Here is an 11162-nt window from a genome sequence, read left to right on the forward strand (position 1 = left end):
TTCAAGTCTGTAACTCAATCCCAGGTATCTTTATTTTAAATGTTCGCAAATCCCTGGATTAGATTCCAGCCTGTAAATCATTCCCAGCTATCTTTTATTGCATGTTTGAACTATACCAAACCCCTCGATTAGATTCCGTCCTGCATAACACTTGCAGATATGTCTTATTTGACGTACAAAACACCCGAGCCCCCTCGATTACATTCCTGTCAGTAACTCGCTCCCGGGTATATGATATTCTATATCTAAACAACCCTGAACGCCTCAATTAAACTTCAGTCTGTAACTCACTCCGAGGTATCTGGCAGTCTGTATATAAACCAGGTCCAACCCCTCAATTAGAATCCAGTCTGTACCTCACTCCTGGGTATCTGTATATAAACCACCCTGAACCCCACTGTAAGTAATCTAATCTAATCTAATCTAATATAGATTCCAGTCTGTAACTCACTCCCACTATCTGTTATTCTACATATAATACACCACACATCCATGGATTGCTTTTCAGTCTGTGAAGCAGTTCCAGGTATGTGTCATTCTATGCTTAAACCACCCTGATCCCCTCGATTGGATTCCAGTCTCTAACTCACTCACAGACCACTATTATTCTATTTGTAAACCACTGTCAACCCTTGACTGGATTCCAGTGGGTAGTCTCTAACTCACTCCCAGATATGTGTTATTCTGTACATAAACCAAACTGACCCATCGATTAAATTCCAGTCTGTGACTCACTCCTAGATACCTGTTCTTCTGTCCCAAAATAATCCCGAAAAATTGAATTAGTTTGAAGTCTCTAACTCACTCCTGGGTATCTGTTATTCTTTATATAAGCCACTCTGAACCCTTCAATTATATTCCAATCTGTAACTCACTCCCGGGTATCTGTGATTCTATAGATAATACAACACAAATCTCTGGATTGATGTACAGTCTATGAAGCACTACCAGATATCTGTTACTCTATGTCCAAACTGAGTCTGAGAGGAACTCCTGGGTTTGTATGTTTTTATTAGATTACATTACATTGCAGTGTGGAAACAGGCCCTTCGGCCCAACAAGTCCACACCGACCCATACCTCTAGATTTACCCCATACCAAACGCTACGGAGAATTTAGCATGGCCTGCACATCTTTGGACTGTGGGAGGTCACCGGAGCACCCGGAGAAAACCCACGCAGACACGGGGAGAACGTGCAAACTCCACACAGTCAGTCGCCTGAGGCAGGAATTGAACCCGGGTCTCTGGCGCTGTGAGGCAGCAGTGCTAACCATTGAGCCACCGTGACGCCCACTATACAGATAGTACCTTGAAGGCCCTGATTAGATTCCGGTTTCTAACTCACTACCGGTTATCTCTTATTCTCTATATAAACCAACCCAAAACCATCAATTAGATTACTGTCTATAACACAATCCCAGGTATCTGTTATTCGATATATAAACCCCAATGAAACCAATTATTCTATTCCACTCTGGAACTAAATCCTGACTATCTGTTATTGTGCACATTAACTACACTAAACCTTTCGATTAGTTTCCAGTGTGGTATTGTTATTCTATGTATAAAACACCACAAACCCCTGGGTTAGATCCCATTCCGTAAATCATTCCCAGATAACTGTTATTTCTTTTCTATCATCCTTGAATCTCTTGATTAGTCTGTAAATCACTCCTAGGTATGTATGACTTTAAGTTTAAACCACTCTGAACACCTCGATTGAATTCCAGTTTGTAACTCACTCCGAGACTCCTATTATTCGGTATATAAGCCACCCTGAAACTCTTAACTCGATTCCAGTGGGTAACTCACTCCTAGATATGTTTTATTCAGTAAATAAACCAACCTGAAACCCACGATTAAATTCCAGTCTGTAACTCACTCCTGGATACCTGTTCTTTTACCAAAAACCATCCTGAAAACCTGAATTGGATTGAAGTCTGTAACCCTGGGGCTCTGTTGTTGTACACCCAAGCCCTCGATTAGATTCCAGTCTGTAACTTACACCTGGGAATCTTCAATTATGTACACAAACCACCCCAAATCCTGAACCAAATTCGAGTCTGTGTCTCACACCTGGGTATCTTTAATTCTGTTTCAAAACCATCCTGAACCCTTCAATTATATTCCAATCTGTAACTCTCTCCCGGATATCTGTTATTTTATACATAGTAACCACCACAAATCCCTGGACTATTTTCCAGTCTGGAATTAATCCCGGTTATTTGTTATTCCATGTTTAAAAACTCTGAACGCCTCAATTAAATTCCAGTCTGTAATTCACTCCTAGGTATATGTTATTGTCTATATAAACCACCCCGATTCCCTTGATTAGATTCCAGTATGTGACTAACGCTCAGTTATCTGTTATCTATACTTCAATGACCCTAAAGACCTCGACTGGGTTCCAGTAGGTAGCTCACTCCTGGGTACCACTTACTCTACATAGAAACCAAAAGAAAACCTTCAATTGTATCCAGGGTCTGCACCACACCCCCAGGTATCTCATATTCTTGATATAAAATATCTGAGATCCTCAATTAGATTCCAGTCTGGAGCTCACTCCCAGGAATCTACCACCCCGAATCCTCAATTACATTCCGGTCAGTAGCTCACTCCCGGTTCCCCATTATTTGATAGAAATAATATCTCCCATGACTCGATTTCAGTCTGTAATTCATTCCCAGATATGTGTTATTCTATATGTAATCCACCCTGAACAGTTCGAATGGTTTTCAGTCGGTAACTCAATTCTGGATATCTCTTATTCTATTTTGAAACCTCCTTGGACCCATCGATTACATTCCAGTCTGCAACTCATACCCAGGTATATGTTGATCTGCACATAAACACCTAAAAACCCTCGATTCGAATCCAGTCTGTAATTACATCCTGGCTATCTGTTATTCTGTACATAAACCGCACTAATCCTTTCGATTAGTTTCCAGTCTGTAACTCACTCCAATTACCTCTTATTCTTTGTTTAAAACATGACAAACCCTGGATTAGATTCCACTCTGTAATCCCTTTTTATCCCTCGATTAGATTAGTCTGTAAATTATTCCGAGGTACTGGTGATTTTATGTTTAAACCATCCTGAGACCCTCGATTGGATTCCAGTCTGTAACTCACTCTCAGATTCCTATTATTCTATATATAAACCACCCTGAAACTCATGACTAGATTCCAGTTGGTAACTCACTCCCAGATATGTGTTATTCTGGACAGAATCCAACCTGAATCCTCGATTAAAATCCAGTGTGAAACTCACTCCTGGATATCTGTTCTTCCATCCAAAAGCCACCATGAAAACTTGAAATGTATTCAAGTCTGTATCTCACTCCTGTGTCTGTTATTATATATGTAAACCACCTTGAGCAATTCAAATAGATTGCAGGCTGTAACCCACTCTTGGATATCTATTATTTTATCTATAAACCTCAGTGAACACCACGATTAAAGTCAAGTCTGTAACTCATCCCTACATATCTGTTATTCCATATCGAAACCAACCCAAACCCCTCTATTATATTCCGGTCTGTAACTCCTTCTCGGGTATTTATTATTCCGTATTTAAACCACCCAAAACTCCCGATTACATTCCAGTCTGTAACTTACTCCCGGGTATTCTGCACATATAAATAAACAAAATTCCTGGATTAGATTTCAGTCTGTAAATCATTCCCGGGTATGTTATTCCATGTTAAACTACCCTGAATGCCTCAATAAAATTCCAGTCTGTAATTAAATTCCAGGTAGCTGTATTTCTCTTTATCAACCACACTGAACCCTTCGATTAGATTCCAGTCTGGAACTCACTCTAAACTGTCTGTTATTCTTCACATTAACGACCCTACATACCTCGACTCGATTCCAGTTTGTAACTAGCACCTGGGTATTCCACATATAACTTATTCTGCGCATAAATCACCACAAATCCCTTGATTATATATTGTGCGTCTGTACCTCACTCTCAGATTTCGCATATTCTTTCTCTAAACCATCTGAAACCTACAATTAGATTCCACTCCGTAACTCATTCCCGGGTGTCTGTTATTCTCGATATAAATCACCCTGAACCCTCCGATGAGAGTCCAGTCTGTATGTCACTCCCGGGTTTCTGTTATTTTGGAAGTAAATCACTCTGAAGATTTTAGCTAGATACCAAACTGTAATCCACTTCCAGGTATTTGTTATTGTATATGCATAAAACATTGGAAACCCCTAGATTTGATCCCAGTCTGTAACTCCGTCCTGGGTATCTGTTATTCTGTGTAGCACCAAACCAGAAAACCTGCTTCATCTCTCTGTAACTTGAAACCTATCCTGAGCTGCTGATAACTTTCCCTGTAGTGTCCTTGCCCTACATTGTCCCAATTTCATGCAGTGCTTAGTTTGCACTTACCTCAGTGCAGTGCTACCTGCTGCTTCTCTCCGACCTCACACCAGCCGTGCCTGAGAGAGTGTGGAGGGCAGCGTAGCCTGTGTTTTATGTTGTCTGAAACATCCCACTGGGCCCCAGCCTAAACTTTATGCCTGAGTGCTGTCACGTTGGTCTGGTGTGACAGTAAGTGTCATATCTCCACAGGATGAGGTCTGTCGGATCGCAGTGTGTCAAAAATTCTCAGCACACTGTCCATCACAAGGCTTGTGCAACTCTCCGTTTCTCGCCTTTCATCTCCCAGACTGTGCCTGGCAAGTTCCCCTTCAGACCCCTCACCATCCCCCACTCAGTAACATATCGGCTATTCCATCAGTGGGCATTGTGGGTCTACCCAACAGCACGGAGGCTGCAGCGGTTCAAGATGGTGGCCGCAAAAGATAGGGCACAGAGATGTGCAGGGAGACAAGGGAGAGCTAACTGGAACTGTGAGGAACGGAGAACTTGTGGTTTCAGTAGGACAACAACCATCCCCCATGGATGCAAAACCTTATCCGTTAACTCCCACTCTCCACCATCCCAATGGATCCAAACCCTTTCCTGTTCATTCCCACTCTGTATCATCCCAACGTACCCAAAACCCTTCCCATTCGCTTCCACCCTACAGCATCGCAATGTTCCCCAAATGCCTTCCCATTCAGTCCCACTCTCAACCATCCAAATGGATTCAAAACGTATCCTATTCAGTCCCACTCTATGCCATCTCAATGGATCCAAACCTCTTTCCGATCACTCTTCTCTACACAATCCCAATGGATACAAACCCGACTTCATTCGCTCCCACTCTACACCACCCCAATGTTCTCCAAACCCCTGCCTGTTCACCTGCGGTCTACACCATCCCAATGAACCTAAACCCGTTCCCATTCATTATCACTCTACTGACTCCCAATGGACTCAAACCCTTTCCTGAGTACTCCCACTCTACACCATCCCAATGAACTCAAACCCCTTCTCATTTATTACCACTCAACTGACTCCCAATGGACTCAAACCCTTTCCTGAGCACTCCCACTCTACACCATCCCAATGAACTCAAACCCCTTCTCATTTATTCCCACTCAACTGACTCCCAATGGACCCAAACCCTTTCCTGAGCACTCCCACTCTACACCATCCCAATGCACCCAAACCCCTGCTTTCCCATCCCATTCTATGAAATTACAATGGACACAAACCCTAATGGATTGACTGCCGCACCACACCGTCCAATGAACCCAAACCCCTTGCCGTTCACTCCTGTTCTATACCATCCCAATGGATGCAAACCCCTGCCTGTTCACTCCCATTCTACCCCCATTCCTATGGAAGCCAAAACTCTCCCCGTTCAGTCCCACTCTACACCATCTAATGGACCCAAAGCTCTCCCCATTTACGTCAGCTCGACACCATCCCGATGTCGCCCAACACCTTCCCGTTCACTCCCAATCTACACCGTCAAAATTGACCCGAACTCCTTTCCATTCACTCCCAATCGACATCATCCAAATGTACCCCAAACCCCTTCCAGTTCAGTCCTACACTACACCGTCCCAATGGACACAAAATCCCTTCTGTTCTCTCCCGGTCGACCCGCTCCAAATGGACTCATACCCATTCCCATACACTCTCACCCCGCACTATCCCAATGGGCACAAACACCTTTACATTCACACCTACTCCCAATCGGAGTAAAAAAAGTAGAGTTTGATTGTGTTTGTGTGTGGGCGTCGCTGTCTGGGCCCAGCATTTACTTTGCCATCCCTAGTTGCCCCACTTGAGAAGGTGAAGGTGAGCTGCCACCTTGAACCACAGCAGTCTCCGCACTGTGGGGTCGACCCACAATACCCCGAGGAGGGGAAATCCCAGGATTCTAGCCCAGTAACACTGAGGGAACAGCCGATATGTTACTGAGTGGGGGAAAGTGAGGCGTCGGAGGGGGACCGTGCTGGGTGGTGATGTTCCACTGCACCTGTTGCCCCTTGGCCTATCCCAATGGGCACAAACACCTTTACATTCACACCTACTCCCAATCGGAGTAAAAAAAAAGTAGAGTTTGATTTGTTTGTGTGTGGGCGTCGCTGTCTGGGCCCAGCATTTACTTTGTCATCCCTAGTTGCCCCACTTGTGAAGGTGGAGGTGAGCTGCCACCTTGAACCACAGCAGTCTCCACACTGTGGGGTCGACCCACAATACCCCGAGGAGGTGAAATCCCAGGATTCTAGCCCAGTAACACTGAGAGAACAGCCGATATGTTACTGAGTGGGGGAAAGTGAGGCGTCGGAGGGGGACCGACGGGTGATGTTCCACTGCACCTGTTGCCCCTTGGCCTTCTAGATGAAAGTGGCTGTGGGGTTTGGAAGGTCAGGTCTGAGGATCTCTGGTGAGTTTCTGCAGTGTGTCTTGCAGACTGGGCACCCTGATGTTACGTAGCATCGGTGGGGTTGGGACCAAAGGGATATGATGCTGCACAATTTGAAAATGGCCATTTGCTGTCAATAGCGGGAAGACATGCACCGCAGGCATCTGACTGACGGAGTGTTGCAAGTTCAGAAAGCAGTGGTAAATATGTGAAAAACTGAACTGATAAAGAAATATCAGAGCCGCGCGGAAACATGGCCAGAGGTGTTGAATTCTCCAAACCAAATCACCAACCACAAGAGAAGCTGCTGCACCTCACAAAACACCACATCCCCACTGAACGCTGAAGTGGTTTATGGCGACCCCACTCTCTCTCACTCAGGGAGATATCGGTACACTGACTGGTGTCTCTCACTTCCCCCACTTTCCCTCTCTCACAAAGGGAGATATTTGGACACTGACTGGTGTCTCTACATCCCATCTGTCTGTCTCAGGGCGATATCTGAACCCAGACTGGTTTAACACAGTACCCCAACCCCTCTCAGGGAGATGTGTGCACCCTGACTGGTGTCTCTAATCCCCTGTGTCAGCAGCAGGAGATCTGGATACTGACTGGTGACTCACACTCCACCCACTACCAGAGAGAGATATCTGTACATTGACTGATGTCTCTCACTCTGCTCATTCTCTCTCTCTCTAAAAGATATCTGTACACTGACTGGCATCTCTCACAATCCTCTCTTTCTTAAGGGTATATCTGGACACTGACTGCTGTCTTTCAATCCCCAAACTCTCTTTCTCAGCGGGATATCTGCAGCCTGATGGTGTCTCTCAGTGCCGCCTCTCTCCATCAAGGAGATAGAACATAGAACATAGAAAAGTACAGCACCGGAAAGGCCCTTGGCCCCACGATGCTATGACGAGGATTATTCCTCATCTAAACTGAAATAAGCTAACCTAAATACCCCTTAATTCACTGCTGTCCATATGCATGTCCATCAGTCGCTTAAATGTTACTAATGACTGAGCTTCCATCAGCACCGCTGGCAACGCATTCCATGCATTCACAACTCTCTGCATGTTTACTGATACGTGTGTACTGGCTTCTGCATACTGCTGTGTACTGATATCTCCCTGGGAGATAGAGAGAAAGGGTAGTGAAGGAGACCGGTCAGTATACAGATTTTTCCCAGAGAGAGAGAGAGAGAGAGAGAGTGAGAGGATACTGAGAGACAGCAGTCAGTGTACAGATGTCTCCCTGAGAGGGAGGTGGGGGAGTGCGGATGACAAACATCAGTCAGTGTAAACATATCTCGCTGAAAGAGAGAAGTGGGGCAGGGAACAGAGAAACATTAGTCAGTGTGCAGATAACTCTCTGAGAGGGAGAGAGAGAGATAGACTGAGAGAGAGAGAGGGAGAGAGAGAGGGAGAAGGAGAGAGAGAGAGAGAGAGAGAGAGAGAGGACTAAGAAGACTGACAGATACCAGTTCGATTCCCGCCTCGGGCAACTGTTCGTGTGGAGATTACACATTCTCCCCGTGTCTGTGTGGGTTTATTTCAGATGCCACAGTTTCCACCGACAATCCAAAGATTTGCACGCTAGGGTGAATTAGCCATGCTAAATAGCCCTTATTGTCAGGTGCGTTATTCTTACTGGAGTTGGCGGGGACCTTTTCGGCCAAAGGGCTTATTTCCATGCTGTAGGGAACCTAATTGAATTAATCAAAAGAAACCAGTTAGTGGACAGTAGTCTCCCTGAGAGAGAGAGACAATGGATGAAGAGACATTAGTCAATGTACAGATATCCCCCGAGAGAGAGTGAGGGGACTGAGAGTCACCAATCAGTGTCGAGATATCCCCCTGAGAGAGAGAGTGAGGGAACTGAGAGACACAAGTCAGTAGTACAGATATCTCGCTGAGAGAGAGAGAGAAAGAGAGAGAGAGAGAGAGAGAGAGAGAGAGATTATTGAGAGAAACGAGTCAATGTGCAGATATCCCCCTGAGAGAGAAAGACATTATTGAGAGAAACGAGTCAATGTGCAGATATCTCCCTGAGAGAGTGAGGGAACTGGGAGACACAAGTCAGTAGTACAGATATCTCCCTGAGAGAGAGAGAGAGACAGACAGACAGACAGGCAGAGATTATTGAGAGAAACGAGTAAATGTGCAGATATCACCCAGAGAGAAAGGGGGTACTGAGAGACGCCAGTCAGGATTGACATGTCTCCCTGAGAAGGTGTTGTTTCTCAGGGAGTTATATGTGTAATCTCCACACGAACAGTTGCCCGAGGCGGGAATCGAACTGGTACACTGATTGGTGTTTCTCAGTTCACTCTCTCGCAGTCAGGGAAATATCTGTACTCGAAACTGTGTATCCTACTCTCCTTTCCCTGTCTCTCAGACAGAGGTCTGTACACTGACTGGTGTCTCTCAGTCCCCTCTCTCTCTGTGGGAGATATCTGTACACTGACTGATGTCTCTCAGTCCTCTCTTTCTCTCTCGGGGAGATATCTGTACACTGACTGGTGTCTCTCAGTCCCCTGTCTCTCTCAGGGAGATAACTAGAGACACAAGTCAGTAGTACAGATATCTCGATGAGAGAGAGAGAGAGAGAGATTATTGAGAGAAACGAGTCAATGCGCAGATATCTCCCACAGAGAGAGTGAGGGAACTGGAAGACACAGATATTTCCCTGACTGCGACACAGTGAACTGAGAAACGCCAGTCAGTGTACAGATATCTCCCTGACAGAGAGAGAGACTAGTGTTTTTCAGTCCCCCCCTCCCCCCCCCCCCCCCCCCCCACCCCCACTCTCTCTCAGGGTGATATCTGTACACTGACTGGCGTTTCTCAGTTCACTGTGTCGCAGTCAGGGAAATACCTGTACTCTAAACGGTGTCTACTACTCTCCTTTCCCTATCTCTCAGACAGATGTCTGTACACTGACTGGTGACTCTCAGTCTTCTCCCTCGCTGTCTCTCTCTCTCTCTCTCTCTCTCTCTCTATCTCTCTCTCGGTCATATCTGAGCACTGACTGGTGTTTCTCAGTCCATCCACTCTCCTTTAAGGAGATAGCTGGTGTCTGTCAACACCCCCGTCTCTCTCAGGGAGATATCTGAACACTGACTCGAGTCTCTCCGAACCCCCCTCACTCTCTCTCTCAGGGACATATTTGCACACTGATCGGTGTCTCTCAGTGTCCTCTCTCGCTCTCAGGGCCATACCTGGACACTGACTTATTTATTTTCCCTTGGATGGGGGAGTTTAGCTCTTTGGGATATGATTTGGAATTGATAGGAGAATGATTTAAAAATAACTTCAGGGGTTTTGTTTGTACAGTGGTTGGTTCATGTGTGATCTCAACTACCAGAGGATGTGGTGGAAGTGGGTACAGTCACACATTGTAAACGTGTTTTAATACAAGTGCATGAATAGGCAGGGTTGAAGGGATAAGTGCCCAGCAGGGGCTGATGGGTCTGGTTTTCGTTGGGATTCTGGGTTCAGCATGGATTGTTTGGGCTGAATGTTCTGTTTGCATGCTCTACGAATCTTGAGTGCTCTCAGGCAGTTTCCTGTCAACCCTCTCTCTCAGGGAGATATCTGTACAGTGACTGGTGTGTCTCAGTCCCTCTCTCTAACTCTGATGGTATCTCAGCCCCGTCTCTCTCTACTAGGGAGATATCTGCACATTGACTGGTCTGTCTCTGTATACCCTCTAACAGAAAGTTGTCTCACCGACACCTCTCTCTCAAGGTGGTGTCTGTGCACTGACGGTGGTCTCTCAGTCCTTCTCTCTTTCTCTGGGGGATACGTGCACACTGACAGGTGACTTGCACCCGCCTCCTTTTGTAAGATACCTGTACACTGACTGGTGTCTCTCAGCTCCCCCTCGCCCTCTATCAGGGAGATGTCTGTACACTGACTGGTGATTCTCATTCCCCCATTCTATGTCATGGCGATATCCTTTCTCTGTCTCTGTCTCAGTCTCCCTCCTTCTGTCCCTCTCTCTCTATCTCTCTCTCTCTGACTCTGTGTACACTGACTGCTGTCTCTCTACAAACACCCCCCCACCTCCCCAACACCAACCCCCACTGAGGGACATGTCTATACTCTGAATTGCTTCTTTTACCTTGGGTGTGGGAGTTTTTTTTCTTTTTGGGGTATAGTTTGGAGTTGAGAGGAGAGAGATTTGAAAATACCTTCGGGGTTTTGTTTGTACAGCGGGAGGTTCGTGTGTGATCTGAAAGTCTAGAGGAAGTGGTGGATGTTGGCACAGTTACAACGTGGAAATGTGTATCAATAAAAGTGCATTTATAGGCAAAGTTGGGGGGATTTGTGCCAAGACGTAGTTGCTGAACGGGATTCCGTTGGGATTCTGGG

This window comes from Chiloscyllium plagiosum, chromosome 31 (assembly GCF_004010195.1).
Source record: "Chiloscyllium plagiosum isolate BGI_BamShark_2017 chromosome 31, ASM401019v2, whole genome shotgun sequence".
Classification (NCBI taxonomy): Eukaryota; Metazoa; Chordata; class Chondrichthyes; order Orectolobiformes; family Hemiscylliidae; genus Chiloscyllium; species Chiloscyllium plagiosum.